Source organism: Equus caballus, chromosome 11 (assembly GCF_041296265.1).
Source record: "Equus caballus isolate H_3958 breed thoroughbred chromosome 11, TB-T2T, whole genome shotgun sequence".
Taxonomy (NCBI): domain Eukaryota; kingdom Metazoa; phylum Chordata; class Mammalia; order Perissodactyla; family Equidae; genus Equus; species Equus caballus.
This window is the reverse complement of record NC_091694.1, coordinates 21759037-21775108: the sequence shown is the minus strand read 5'-3', so window position 1 is coordinate 21775108 and position 16072 is coordinate 21759037.

Here is a 16072-nt window from a genome sequence, read left to right as displayed (position 1 = left end):
AAGTGACCACAAACGAATAGCATTTGGGGCCTTAAGAGAAGAGTTAGGAAATTTGAAGAAGAGAAGGCATCAGAGAAAGAAAGAGAAAGCAGATTTCAGTTAAATAAGATCTGTTTTGACAGAAATCTAATTCAGCAAGTGTTTATTAAGATCCTAATCCATATTAGCATATTTTTGAGCAATTCAAAATGTATGAAAAGTGAAGCCGTGTTTGCTGCACGTCCTGCGCGTCAAGCAACTGCCTAGTTATCCCAGAACTTAATCGTAAGGAAGCTTAAAGGCCCAGGGTATGGCCAACATCTTCAACTCCTCAACACTTTCAGTTTACAGAGGGCTGTGGCAGGCCCTCCGTAAATGTTTGTTAACCTTGGTCTTGGGAAGAATATAAAGTCTAGTGGATTGTGTGGAATAGAATAAGTTAAGATAAAAAGGAGAAGAAAAGGAAGGATAATTGTGGGCAGGGGTAGTTAAAAAAGATAAGCCTAAGTGGATACTTAAGGGACCCTCATGGTTGGGAAGGAGCAAGAGGTCCTAGGTAGTAGAGTCAGAAAGAATGGCTGGAAAGGAATGACAACTCCTGTAGAATTTCCCAAATTCTAGATTCTTCTGATTGCTTCCCCGTGGTAATTTTTTGAGCGTGGTTCTCTGACCGCTGTATTTCTTTGAAGGTAATAATGAGAGCTAAAGGCTTTATTAGATTCCAGTCTGGCATTTTGGGCAGGAATGCTTCGTAGGGAGTGTTGTGCACTTCCTGTTGTTCACACTGCGAATCACTGCTTCCATTTTAGCTGAGCTCTTTAACTTGGAATTCAGTGGTTAGACTTCAAGAAGTTGGTAAAATCTCTAAAACTGTTTACAAAATTTTGTTTAAGTCTTGACATGTTCACTCTTCTGAGGGGGAGGTGACAGCTTTCATTAACTTTTCAAAGAAGTCTACAAATAGAAAAAGTTGGGAGCCAATGATGTAAAACTTTAAAGGTTCCTTCTCTCTGTTGGCCTCTAGTTACCAAGAAAATGTTTAGGATTTTCATGTTCTATAGGAACATAATATTGGACTTTGAAATGAACCATATTTACCATCTGTCTCATACCCGTCATTTTACAGACAAGAAACAAAAGAAGGGAATTCCTTTCAGCAAGGGCCCGTGGCTAGTTAATAGCAGAGCTAGGATTGGCAGTGGGATTCCATGACATTGTTGTAGAGCTCCCTAATTTCTTTGCTTTATTATTTTTTAAAGCCATAGAGATGATGCTTTAGGTTCCCTAAGATTTTTGCAATTGTGGGATGTTGATTCATGCACCTGTTGATTTACAAATGTCCAGCTGTGTTTAAAATGTTTCTGTTACTTTTTTCTCCTATCCCCACACTATGCATTTCGTCTCTGATTCCATTGTTGGTTAAAGTCTGCAGCCACAAATAATTAGGTTAAATTTAATTCACTTAATTATTTAATTTACTAATTTAATTACTCTAATTTAATTTACTTAATTGTTTCTTTTGTTGAGAGTTTACTTTAGAGGTGCTCTGGTTCTGTGAGTAGAGAGACTAATAAGACGCAGTTCCTGCCTCCCAGGATTCTCTAGTCTATAGATATGGGAGTTTGTTTTGTTTTGGTTTTTGCAGATTTAGTACCCTGCCAGATGAACAATGTGTTACGTTAGGGTCTGTTCTGTGGTGCTTAGGAGCAGTTACTGATCTTTACTCATTTATGCCTTGAATTCAGAATTGCCAGTTCTCAGGGAGACATGGAAAGTTAGCATTATCACCAACAGAGACAGCTTCATTTTCTTGGTTGTCGGGCTCTTTTCACCTGGTGGAGATGAAGTCTTCATCATTTGAGTGACATATTTGTCATTCAGCACCTTAGTGTGAAACTTGGGAAGAGTGGGCCAGCCTATCCCATAATACTGGAGCTGAATCTCATTTATCACTATCACCTTCAAAAGAGGAGGCCTATCTCTTCCCTTTTCCCAGCTGACACCATACCTTGCTGAGAAGGTAAGAGGTGTTCCAGCCAGATCACTTCTTTGAAAGGAGTGCCGGGACAGCCTGGCTTAAGCCTGATTTTAGATAGATGCTTAAGTCCCTTTGCACTGCCTCTGGCATGGCACCAGGGCTATTGGGGTGATTTTGTTTATTTAAGGCTACAGAAGAAAAACAAGTCCCCACTAGTGGGTGGGGAGTGCAAGTGCAAGACTGAAATGATTTCACTCTTCTTTTTTCTCCTTATTATCATCTTAATCCAAAGAACATGATAGGTAACCAAATAAATCCCTTACACAAAGGCTGTTGTCACTGGTAATCCTTGAATTAACCTGCATTTTACATTTTAAGTAACTGGTGTTGGTTTACTGAGACATCATCTCATGCAACTTGCCGAAATCTTGTCTTGGTAGGTTTCCCCTTTAGCCCAGTGTGGTTCTTGTTGTGTTAGGGTCAGTGTGTGGAGGCCTGTGGGAAGGTCCTTGCACACCATGATTCTTCCTCACTTGACAGTTGTTGGTGCCTGAAATGCAACATTTGTTTGTTTGGTTCACAAAAATATTGCTTCCTATTAAAAAAAACACCTTAATGTATTGTTCACCTTTTCATTCATCCATTCATAGAACGAATACTTACTGAATACCTACTCTAAGTGACTGGAGCATAGAGAGCAAGGGGGAAAGTAGGATGAGATGAAGCTGGTGATGCATTTAGGTGCTTTCCCACCTCTGCTAAGTATTTTGATCTTCAACACAAGAGCCATGGAGAGCTACAGAAAGATTTTAAGCAAAGGAATGCTGTACCATGATCATGTTTGTGTTTTAAAAAGATAACCCTGGCAGCTTTGTGGAGAAGAAATGAGAGAGTAAACGTGTAGGGATCAGTTGGGAGCCTATGGCACCTGTGCAGAAGAGAAATGATGGTGATTTATTTGTTATTTTTTGTAGAAGAATGATTTAGTGAAATATGCAGAGGTATTAGAAGAGTAACACAGCTTTAGTTAGTTTTCTGCCATGAAAAAGAAAACATCATAATAAAATTCAATTTATCGTTGATTCTTACGGCAACTATAGTGTGCATATGCTGCATTTGTCCCCTCAATAGGATGATGTAATAAATATACTGTTTATTATGCTATCCTAAACTGTATGTGTTTGATACATATCCTAATCCGTACACTTTTAGACAGGAAATATAGTAATAATATATTTTGCTAAAGTATTTTTTAGTTCAAGGCTCTTAGCTTGTTTAATGGACAAGTAACTACCATGATGGACTCTCTTTTCTAGAAGAAAGAATTAAAGCAGTGGAAGGGGAAAGACTTGTCTAGGGTTGTCCAGTGGGTCAATGGCAGAGAGGCCGTGGAGCCCAGCCCCTACGTCACCACTGGCTTCATATTTCATCCATCTGTTTGCAGTGACTTCATGTGTCTTTACAGTATCTTTGCAGATTTATTTCTTGGTTGCTCCTTCTGTATTTGTAGGAGATATTCTCCTTACCTCTTTTCTTGCTTATTAGTTATTATTCATGTGTTGACTTTTAGATGGAAAATTAGATTGATTCTCTCCCCATTCTCTCTTTTATTTTGGCTGGGAATGATTGCTTTTTCTATGCTTCCAGTTTCAAAGAGTTCTGCCCTTCCTTTTTCAAAAAATCACCCTGATGATGCTGTATCTTATCTATAGGTTTGCTACAGTGTAAATTAGTGGAAAGGACTTTAGGCCAGGGGTTCAAGTCCCTGTTCTGCTATTAACCCACTGGGTGATCTTAACCTCTCTGGTCTCAGTTTTCTTATGGTTAAAATGGGACTAACAATAATCCTCCCTGTAATTAATAGGGCTGTTGTGGCGAGTGAATGAGTTAAAGTACATACGTGAACTTTGTAATCTGTATGTAATAGACATACATGAGCTATATAATCAGCATGTAATATACACACGTGAGCCTTGTAATCAGCATGCAATGTACATATATGAGCTATGTGGTCTGTATGTAACTCACATGCATGAGCTGTGTAATCCTTACGCAATGTGCATACATGAACTATGTAATCTATATGCACTGTACATAACATGAGCTATGTGATCAATATGTAACATACACACATAAACTTTGTAACCTATACATTGTAGTGTGCACAGGAGGACAGAGGGTGACGATGATCGTAAACAACCCTTCTCTACCCTGTGATCCCACAGCTCCGGAGAGAGAAGAGACCATTGAAATTGTCAGGAGGTCACACGCGCTAGATAAAAAATCCTAGCCTAAAAGGCATACTTCTGTCTCCAGATGAATCCAAAGATAAACGTTAACTGCAAGAGTTCATATTTTATAAACACAGTCCTTGTAAAGGTCAGTCTAAGTTCATGCTGATGAATGTTCTGGTTACAAGCTCGAAGTTCAAATTCTGATTGTGCCATCTGCTGCCCAACCCCTTAGGCCTCAATTTCCACACCTGTGAACTGAGATTAATGCTCACCCCTGATTGACGGAGTTATTGTGGGAATTAAATTAGATAATCCATGCATTGTACATAAAAAGTGCTCAGTATCACTATTATTCAAATACGTTTGTGTGTGTGTGTTAGAATACTCTATTTTGGCCAGGTAAAATAAGCCCATATCACTCTATGTTCTGGCTTTGGGTACAGTTTGTTGGGAAGTTAGATATTTTTTATAGAATGCCCTAAATTTATAGGATTTGTTTCAATATGCTTTGTGCCTTTTAAATTGTCACTTTTCTATATACATCATATCCTAAATATAATCCCCAATTTCTTTGTTTGGTATTTTTATTCTTATTCCTACTATGTTATGTTTATTTATATTTTAGGATGGACACTATTTCCACTCTAAGGAAGTCACCGGAACATTCCGAATGTTATGTTGTGTTATAATAACTGGGCTTTAAGGTAGGATGGGAGACAGCCAGCCAGTCTTACCGTTCTTCCCTAGGAAGGCTTGAATTTGTCTTATTGTTTTTGAGCAGGTGAAAGCTTTCCCAAACGCCTTTTGTTAGATCTCACTCGCATTCTCGCTCCTCTGTCTCCCTGTCTTCCTCACTTCCCCCGGACTATGACTCTTTCTTTCTCTCCCCTCTTTGTTCTCTCCTTTCTCTCTCAGAATTAGAGGAGAGGTCCGGGGTGGGGGGGAGGGTGGTTGCCCAAATTTCCTGGAGGGATAGTATCATTCCAGCTAGTTGTCCTTTTTCTTTAATATTGAGATCATGACAAGTCAATTAGGGAATAAATTCTTGCAAAATGTATATTGGTTAAAAAAGCAAGAGGTAGTTTTGCATGATGGTTAAAAGTGCAGGGTCTGGAGTCACACAGTCCTGGCTTTGAACTCTGGCTCTGACACTAACTATCCATGTGACCCTAGTAAGTTACAAACATCTCGTGCCTCAGGCTCCTCATCTGTAAAATGAGTAGTTGTGTAGAAAATGCACAGAGACAACGCTGAACACTTTTTGTTATTGGAAGTGCTCAGTAAGGTTAATTGTTGTTATTGTTGCTGTAAAAATATGGCCCCTACAAGGGTACGTAATATGTTTACATCTTCAAACTGTTATTTAAGGTGTTCGCCTAAATATATACTATCTTTACATCAGCTGTGTTCCCTGAGGCTTGAAGTACAACATGGAAATTTGATTGGTTGGTGGATTTTAACACTCATGACTTCATTACTGTCTGCATCAATCTCCAGTTTTGGTCTTGGTGTTTTATGAGATAACACACGAGAGCTCTCTCTCCCTCTCTCTCGTTTTCCTTTGGTTTAATTGTAGGCAAGTGTAGAAGGCAGAATAATATCCCCCCAGAGGTGTCCATCTCCTAAGACCTAGAACCTATGAATATGTGTGTTATATGGTAAAGGGGAATTAAGGCTGCAGATAGAATTAAGGTTGCGGATAAGCTGGTCTTGAAATAGGGAGATGATCTTGAATTCCTCAGGTGGGCCTGATGTAATCCTGACCGTCTTTAAAAGTGGAAAAGGGAGGTAGAAGAGTCAGTCGGTGTCGGAGAAAGACCTGTGATGACAGTGGAGTTTGGAGTGATGAGATTGCTGACACTGAACATGGAAGAGGAACGCAAGCCAAGGAATGGGAATGGCCCCTAAAAGCTGGAAAAGGCAAGGAAGCGGATTCTCCCCTAGGACCTCTAGGAAGAAGCAGTCCTGCTAGCACCTTGATTTCAGCCCAGGGAGACCCTTGACAGACTTCTGAAATAGAGAACTGTAAGATAATAAATTTGTGTTGTTTCGAGCCACTAGGTTTGTGCTGATTTGTTCCAGAGGTCATAGAAAATTAATATAGCAAGAATGTGTGTGTGTGACATGGAAATAGGAACTCTAGTGACTGATTTTTGCTGAAGATTAAATTAAGGTGAATAAAATATTTTTCCATGTCATTTATAAAATATATATTTTCAATACACGTATTTAATATGGATATTTAATTATCAGCATAAGAGCAAACATGGTTGTTGTGACTCAATTTCATAGACATTACATTAGCCAAATTATAGACAGATTTTTTATTTTCAAATTAATTTGTATAATACATCTCACAAAATTATAGAATTTAGATCACATTCAATTAAATATTTCACAAATAATTTTTATTGTAAAGTATAAAAGTCATAAAATCAAGGCTTCTCCTGAAGATTAAGGGCATACACTTACTGTAATTAGGATAGATGTGAATATTTGTCTTTTATTTACAGCCCAAGCCCAGCCCCCTCCTGATCCCACCCTCTTTCCTCAGCTCTTTTTTTTTTTTTTTAAGATTGGCACCTGAGCTAACAACTGTTTCCAATATTTTTTTTTTTCCCTGCTTTATCTCCTGAAATCCCCCAGATACATAGTTGTATATCTTAATTGCAGGTCCTTCTAGCTCTGGCATGTGGGATACTGCCTCAACGTGGCCTGACAGTGGTGCCATGTCTGCGCCCAGGATCCAAACTGGCAAAACCCTGGGCCACTGCAGCGGAGCGCGCAAACTTAACCACTCGGTCACAGGGCTGGCCCTATCCTCAGCTCTTGAATTCCCCTATGGACCATCCTCTCAGATGGAGCTACCTGCACCATGGGTTTCTCCATCACTAATTGCTGTTTACTACATAGGCTTCATATCATTACTATGAAGAGGTGGTGATGCCTGCAGTCAAGTCACTCAGAACATTCTGCTCTATTTGGGTGAGCTCCAAATGATCTCTTGGCACATCTCACCCTGTGGCCACAAGAGCATACCTATTTTCCTCCTTCTTTTTATTTTGTCTGTTTCTCTCAGTGCCTCCTATGAATCTGCATCTTCTACTTTTAATATCTAAACCTAATACATTTGATTTTGCTTCTGATTGCTACCTCCTCCAACAATTTGTAGCCTTTCTTAAAAGGGATCCTGGGGGTGGACTTTCAATATTCTATCCTATCACCTTTTTCCCTGTTAATCTTAGGATGGATCAATACCAGGAAGTCCCCTGAAGCTTCAAGAACCCATGACTGCTAATGAAGCCACAAATCATGTGTTGGAAACGTGGATATCTGGCAGCCATTGTTTTGACTCTGTGCTCACTATGAATATGAAAAGGATTGGAAATGAGAACTAGGCTTTCCTAATGCTAACCATGACCTCTTGGTTTTATCTCTAGTGGAGCTGAGCTATTCCATGCCGATCTTCAGACAATAAACTTCACATGAACCCCACAACCTAACTGCTATAGGTGGAGTGGGGTGAGCTGGAGGTGCCATCTAGTTAGGCTGTCTAGTCTCCGAGGCAGAGCTTCACGGGATGACACTCCTCTGCGCAGTCACAGTGGTCGTGTCTGTTCTCAGGCTGGGGGTTCAGAGCACCATTTTCATTAGTGCACCAGATCCAAGGGATTCTCAGGAGCTGACTGGCAGTAAGCTAACTCTTAAAGGCCAGATGAGTGAGCCAGAGTGCAAACTTATTAATTTAACATGCAGAGATGATCCATTCTGCAACCACAAAGTTCCCGTCTGCAAATCAGAGCACCTTCTTTGTTGTATTTGAGTCTGAGAGAAAGCAAATTGTGATATGGATTTGTTTGGCAAAATGGAACCAGAAGAGAGATGTGGGGTCTTAAGGAATGAGGCACGAGTGTCTCGACTCTCCATGTGCTGGTGTGAGTGCGCTCAGCCTCACTCCGTCCTGGATTGGGCTGGGTGTAAACACTGTCGAGTGGCTCTTAGGGCTCATCTTCTTTAGGACTCCAAGACAAACACATTATTTCTCTAACTGTTTATGTCTTTGATCGGGCTACAGATATTATATTGTCAAACTGAAGTGATTAAGACCAGGGCATTTGGGGTACGGAAGACAGGAATTTGTTCAAATTTTAACTTTACCATTTACTAACTGTGTGACACTGAGCAAGTTAGTTCACTTCTGTAAGCCTTGGTTTACTTATTAGTAAAGTGGGAATAATAATAGTATTCCAGGGTCCTTGTGAGGACTGAGTGAGGTAATTCATATACAGCACTTGGCACAGTGTCTGATAATATTCAATCAATTTTTAATTGGATGGAGGAAACATTACTCTTTTTACCTGTTGGCCCTAGGAGGCACTGTGGCTTCAGCACATTTCTAATCACTTTGATTATGCGTTGGCTGTACTGTGTTAGCTCTGAGAGTTTTCCGGCAGCCTCCCTACTGCTTTCTCTACTGAGCCCATGACCTGACTCCAGGGAACATTAGGGCCATAAGAGACAAGGGCAACAGATGTTGTACTAGGAGAAGGGCCACCCGTCCTGTCTGAACTGCCCTATCATGTCCGTTCTCCGCCAAAGTGATCCTGTTTACAGGGCTGACTTCAAACGGTTCTCCCTCCTCCTGGCACGCCTTCTTCCTGTTGGCTGCCAAAGAGTCTGAAGGTAGATATGTTATGGGGAAGTCCTTTCCAGCTGAGTTTCATAAATTCTGGGAAATAGAAGAGTTGGACCTATATGTGGTAATCATTTCACTATATATATGAATATCAAAACACCTTAAATATGTATAATTTTTATTTAAAAAATAAAGTAAAAAAGAAAAGTTCCATTGTTAATCTACTGCTTTCATTACTTATCATGGTGGCTTTGCATGACTGTGCCACTGTCGGCTCCGGTGAAATACTTCATTAGCTTGAGCATGATTGTTTGCCAATTGAATGTAAGCTCCTCAAAGCAGCACAGTAAAATCATACTTACAATGTTACTGGGTACCAGGCGTACTCTAAGAGTTTTGCATGCATTAATTAATGTCATCCTCTCAACAGTATGAAGTAGATGCTATGAATAGCACCATTTTAAAGATGAGGAAGTGGAGATAGAGAGGTTGAGTAACTTGCCCAAGATCTCACAGTAGGTGACAAGGCTGGGAATCCAACTCAGCTGGTCTAGCTTCAAGCGTCTGTTCTTGATCAGCACGTGATCCTGCTTCTTGACCAGAGATGGCCAATGTTCTCTCCTGGCTTTTCTAATGACTTAGCAGGGGGCACTTTGAATTTTCTTCCTAGTCTCCTTTTCTCCCTCAAGTTACAGAGTTCACTTAAATGTGTTGTGAGTTTTATTTGCCTTGCACTGTGAGATTTCTCTCTGCACCCACAAAGGCTATGCTGGGAGGTGGGGAGGGGGGTGGTCTCTCTGACTGTGGCAGTGAAGGAGGAGGGCACAGTTATTTATTTCTGATGGGTCTGTGAACAATGAGCTGACAAACAGTTATTCCCCGCTGAGGTGCAGAGAGAAGGCCTCTCTACTCTTACATACAAGCTGGGGCTAGGCAGTTCTCTACAACCAACTACATGGATTTGGAGAAACTGAGCCAGAAGTATGGTCTCTCTCTAGGTCTTCTGGGTCAGTAGAGTTAAGTTGCTTCTCCAGTGGCCACAGATATCAAGTGGATACGTATAGTCCTCTCCAGGGTAAATCTCAAGCACTTGCTTGGCCCACTGGGCCACCACAAGGAACCATAATATCAGAGATTTTTGTGCCTGGCTTTCTTGATTTTCGTTGTTGTTGTTCTTTAAAGAAGGACACAGAAAAGGGAACCCCAAACCTGCTCTCTTTCTAGGAAATAGTGAGATAAACTTTAGCCACAGATGTTTTCTCTAAGTACCATTAGTATGTCCACCTTGATTGTTAAGTTGTTCCAGACTGAGAAGGAGAAAAGAGAGAAAGAGAAAGAGGAGGGAGAAGGAGGGGGAGGGGAGAGAAGGGAGGAAGGGAGGATTTTCTTGTTCAGAAACTTTGCTACTGATGACACCTTAATTGAGATATTTAGAAACATTGTCATATTACCTATTTTCTTATGTGCATGTAAGTGGTCGTCTGTGGCTTAAAAGCATTACCTAAGAAAACCCTGCAAATATAATGTTCAATCTGAAATGACAATTCAATTACGTAAACTTTTTCAATGTTGCCGAATAGGGTTGTTCCCATTTGAACTGGGTGTTGTTCTCCTGAAACTCGTGAATCATGCATGAACACACTGACCAGATATTTTCAACCGGCCACATAGCCAAAGGATTCATTTCCTATGAAAGACATTTGATCACAGTGTTGAAACAGTGCATTCCAGGCTTGCTCGTGCTGATACTAACCCACGGCACTGTGTCACAGAAGGTGGTTGCCTCAGCCTAGAAATTCTTCCCAGCATGGATGGTACTCTTCTCTTCTGGGATACTTTCCTTTTCTCCTGAATTTTAATCTCTCTCTCCCTCCCTCTCATTTAGAAAGGGCATTTGCTTTTAAAATAGTTTTTATTATCAAAACTTTCAGTTTAAATAAAAATGGACAAAATTCGGGTAAACCTACTCAGGTAATGAATAAGATACTTTTCTCTATTGTTTGATAAATGGAAATTATGGGAATTAATAATAATAACAGCATACAGCCATTTCTTCTAGAGAACTTAAAGATCTTATTGATAGCATCTAATTGCCTTATTTTAAAGACACCAGAGAGAGAAGGAGTTGGAGGATGTTATTTCTGGTGTCATTTCTTATTTGCAGATGCAGAAGACTAGACACAATAAGCGAAGTAACAGCAGGGATTGGAAGAGAGACTTAAACTGTTAGATCCAGAAATCCCTGGGAGTACCCAGAGTCCAAGCAGAGAGAGGTCAAATGATGCTCCTAAGAACTAGAACTGAAGGTCACTGCATTCTGGCCCAGGGTCGTTTCCACCAGACCCAACTCCATCGCTGTCTACCACACATGTGATGGAGAATGAGAAGTAGAACAAAGAACACTGGGTTCTCTCACTGTCCCTGTAGTCATGGATGAGTCACCTTTCTCTCTGGGCCCCAGTTTCTCCATCTCCGATATGAAAAAGGCTCTTATATGCCATCAAAATACCTTTCTAAAAGGTGCTGCTACAACTGATGTCAAAGCGTGTACTGCCTATATTTTCTTCCAGGAGTTTTATGGTTTCAGGTCTTACATTCAAGTCTTTAATCCATTTTGAGTTAATTTTTGTGTATGGTGCAAGACAGATAAAAATTAGACTATTGGTGGTGAGCACTTTGCAGTATATACAGAAACCGATAAATAATAATGTACACCTGAAATTTCACAATGTTATGAACCATTATGACCACAATAAAATTTAAAGAAATCCTTCTAATTTTCAAAGAGATATTAGCCCTCCCATCTTTATTGTGGAACTATTCACAATAGCCAAGAGGTGGAAACAACCTAAATGTCTATTGATGGTTGAATGGATAAAAAAGAATGTGACACACGCACAAAATGGAATATTATTCAGTCTTAGAAAAAATCCTGCAGTATGAGACAACATGGATGAATTTTGAGTACATTATGCTAAGTGAAATAAGCCAATCCCAGAAAAAGAAATAATGTGTGATTCCACTTACATGAGTTAGGAAGTACTTAAAATAGTCAGACTCAAAAGAGCAAAGAGTAGAATGGTGGTTGCCAGGGGCTTGGGGGAGCGAGAAAGGGAGAGTTGCTAATCAGATGGTATAAAACTTCAGTTATGCAAGATGAGTAAGTTCTAGAGATGTGCTGTACAGCATTGTGCTTATAGATAACAATACTGTATTCTTCACTTAAGAGGGTAGACCTCATGTGAAGTGTTCATACCACAATAAAATAAAATTAAAAAATAAAACTCAGTCTATGAATTTGTGGACAAAGAGAAACGCTCAATCCTCGTGGCATAAAGACTCCTTGGATGGATTCTTTCTAGAAGCAGTGACAAGCAAGCTGGAGAAAGGTGCTTTGAAGAGTTGAAAACAATCTGTTGCTACTGTGAACCATTTCTATCCTTGGGGACTGATTATTTAATGTATCATGTATTTAATGAATTGCTAATTCAACCTTCCTAAGGAAATCAAAGAGCTTAAAATTCAGTCTTATTATTGTGTGGCATTGGGCAAGTCATTTAACTTCTCTGTCCATTAGTTTCCTCATCTATTAAATGAGGATATTGATAGTAGCTACTTCATGATAGTGTTGTAAGGATTAAATGAGTTACTCATTAACTTTTTGTTTAACCCCGCTTCGTAGACAGGTGGATAGATATGTAGAGGAGGAATTGTCAGCCAGTGTGGTCATCTATCAAGGTGGTGTTGGAACCTAAAAGAGAGCCTCAAAAGGCATCAGGTCGTCAAAAAAGGGCACCAAACCAAGTCACCAAACTAAAAGGCACTTGTCAATTAGAAAGCAGTGACTTTTGATTCAGCACACGTGCTTCAGCTGAGAATTTTGTTAAAAGTTGGCTTCTCAGGTCACACATCTGGAGATGCTACTGCAGAAGGTCCGGCATCGGCCCCAAGAATCTGGATTTTACAAGCTCCCCAAGGGATCTGGTTTCTGGGTAGTAGTTTCTGGGTCAACTAGAGAAATCCTGGAGGCAAGTAATATAACGGGTTACCACGAGCCGAGCTCTTGAGGAAAAATTTTGGGGAGGCTTCTTCTAAGCAGAAATTGATGGAATTAATCCTGGAGTTGAAGACAGAGAGGTTGTGGGCCATGTCTAGGGGCTAGGAGGCAGTTAATGGTTGAGGGAAAAAGGGGAAGAAAGAAATGTAGTCACTCCTGCATTCGGAAGGGTTTAAACCAGCTATCGCATTAAGGTGGCATCAACATGAAAAAAGAGAAAATCTAGAGAAAATATACCTCCATACGTCCCTTGTTTAGGAATATAATTATGGTCCACCAAATGGGTTCTGACACCCCTTCCCTTTCTGAGACAGGCTTCAGCAAACCTAATGCCATCTTGCTCCATGGAGTCAATGCTCTGCGTGATTGGGTCTCATTAGGACTTTATAGATTTTGGGAGAAAGGAACCTGGTTTTATAACTGCTTACAGGACTGGGACTCACAGATTTCTGGCTTCAAGTATCTCTGATTCAGCCTAGTGTTTAAGAGCGTGAGTTTGAGAGTCAGAGAGAGCTGAGTCTGAATCCTGGCTCTGCCACTTCCAGTTCTGGGAAAGTCATTTACTCTCTCTGAGATTTATTTTCATCTTATAGAGAGAAGAGTAATATGAGCTGCCTTGTGGGGTTGTGGTGATGAGTAGAGGCTGTGCATGTGAAAAAGGCTCCGTGCAGGGCCTGGCACACAGTAAGGGCTCAGCACACTGCAGCTATTACTGTTATTAACCCCTACAGCACTGTCTCCCAAAGAGGCCTGCACTGGAGCCACATTTATGGCAAGTAGTTTACATGCTTTAGTTTATTTCAGTCTCACATCGATCTGATGGTAGGCACTACTAATATCCCCATTTCACAGATGGGAAAAGTGAGGCTCAGAAAGGTTCAATAACCAGCTTGAGGTCTCACACTGAAGAAGCAGAGGTGGGATTTGAACTCGGGTTCCAGAGACCATGCTATTTCCTGATTCATGGTTGTCTTTTGAGCTGTGCTAAAATTATACTTGTATTGAATTCCCCCTTCCTTCTCCATCAGCACCTTTTCTATTCTGCTGCTGGCCTTTGCTAAACTATGTTGAAAAAAAAAAAAAAACCTTTAACTCCCTCCTGTGGCTGTATAAGATACTGATTTAGCTTCCTGGTGACAATCCAGACCCTGTATCGCCTTTAAAAGGTTTGACTACTCACATACAGTGTCCAGCAGATGGTTTTACACTCCCTTATACAGAGAAAACAATTAAAAAATCTATAAGCCTTTGAGTGGTCAAACCCCCTCTTTACCATGCAGTTTATAATAATTTATTTTGATCATGGAAGGCATGAGGGGTACTTTGCTCTGAGTGGGAGGAGGAGATCCTACTTCTGGGATAAACTGAGAATGGCATTGCTGCATCAGCCTGAGTCCAGCGAGGTTCCTCAACCCTGAGCCCTGTTGGAATCACACTCAGAGCAGACTGAACGTCTCTGGCCTCTCACCAGTTGGTTTCCCAGTTAGCACTGATGGTATGTATCGGTTCCGCCGGGAACCGTCACTGAACCGGACACAAAGGAGGAAGTTATAGAAGGAAATGACGTATGCCTGGTTTTCAATTTAGGGAGTAAAAACTCCCTTCTGTGTGGCACTTTATGGTTTGCAAGACTCTTTCACCATCATTGTCTCATTTAATCCTTCTAGCCACACAGCCAGCAGGGCCCATGTTGTTATGTCCTTTTACTCAAGGACACACACGCAGGCTGGGTTGAGACTCTCTCCCAGGGTTTCTGAGTCCAAGCCTCATGCTCTTTCCATATTTCCGCACTCCAATCTGAGATAGTAAGCAGTTAAATATTGACTAAGGATAATCTGGGCGTTCAGATGAGAGAGAAATTATTGATGGAAAACACTTCACTCTGGGAGTTCTGCATTCCACGTGCTTGTGTAAGTTGTTACTTGTCTGGAGGAAGTGGATTGCTGAGCTGTGAGTTGGACAATGCTTTTGTCTTTGATGTGGTCATCCGCCACCAACTTGATATCTGATACATACCCTAAGACTTCAAAAATGCTTTATTGAGTAGAACTGTGGGCTCGATCACAGGAGATTTGTTCTCTTCTTCCCCCCACCACCACTCCCAAAACCAAACACTATTAAAAGTTCAAAATCATGACTGGATAACTAAATTCATGGAGAAAGAATTTTAACATGAGATAATAATGATACAATGAAGTCTAGGGCTGTAGCTAAAAGCAAAGCTTACATAAAAATAACATTTTTGTAGTGCTTTTCAGCGTACCAAGCAGCATCACCTAAACAATTTCATTTGATCTTCACAACAACCCTGTGAAGTAGGCATGATCCACATCTAACAAACAAGGAAACTAAACTTGATGAAGGCTAAATGTTTTGCCCAGGGTCACCATTAGGAAGTGGCAAGTTCAGGACTTCAGGCCTTTTGACTCCACATTCTGTGTTTGATTTGGAATTATTTACTAAAACCTCTGGAAACGTCAAATAATTTTTGTAGGGAATTCCTTAAACCCTCTGTGCCCCTACTGTAAGAAGCTATGATAATGGTTGGTACATAAAAGTTGCCTTCTCACGCTGGGTCTCCCTTGGGCTTACAAGCAGCAATTAGTCATGATTCCTTTTCTGCAAAGTTTGTGGATATCAAGTCTATTTCTCTCTTATGGTTAGATTGAAGCAGGAATCTAAGTTATTTGTTTTCATGGTCACCCGTCTCAGAAAGACAGAGGGGCAGGGTTATTTCTTGAGAGTTCCAGCTACATGTCCCTTGTCAAAAAATTGGAACCAACTCCCACTCCCTAAAAAATAGAAAGAGAAATAGCAAACATTTGGTGAAAGGATCCATGCTATTTCTTCAGAATGCTCTAGATTTTCTCCCCAGAACTATCCAGATTCTTGATGAAAATATTTGGAGAGCCTAATGGCTCATGAAGTTTTGGAGAACATGGACATCTTCAAAAATATCTTGGGGATGGTAAAGTATGAGTATGGATAAACAGTAATTGAAACAGCAAAGTTCAGCAGGATTCAGACTTGTGACTGTGGGTTCAAGGGAACGAAATGTTCCCTATTCGTGCTTTTCCCCTACAAGCTTCTTTCTACATCCAAAAAAGGAGTTTAGAAGGGAAGGTTGTGGCTTTTCACCTTCAGGTGGCATGGCCAAAAACAATCCTAGAACTTGTCTGACTGGCTCT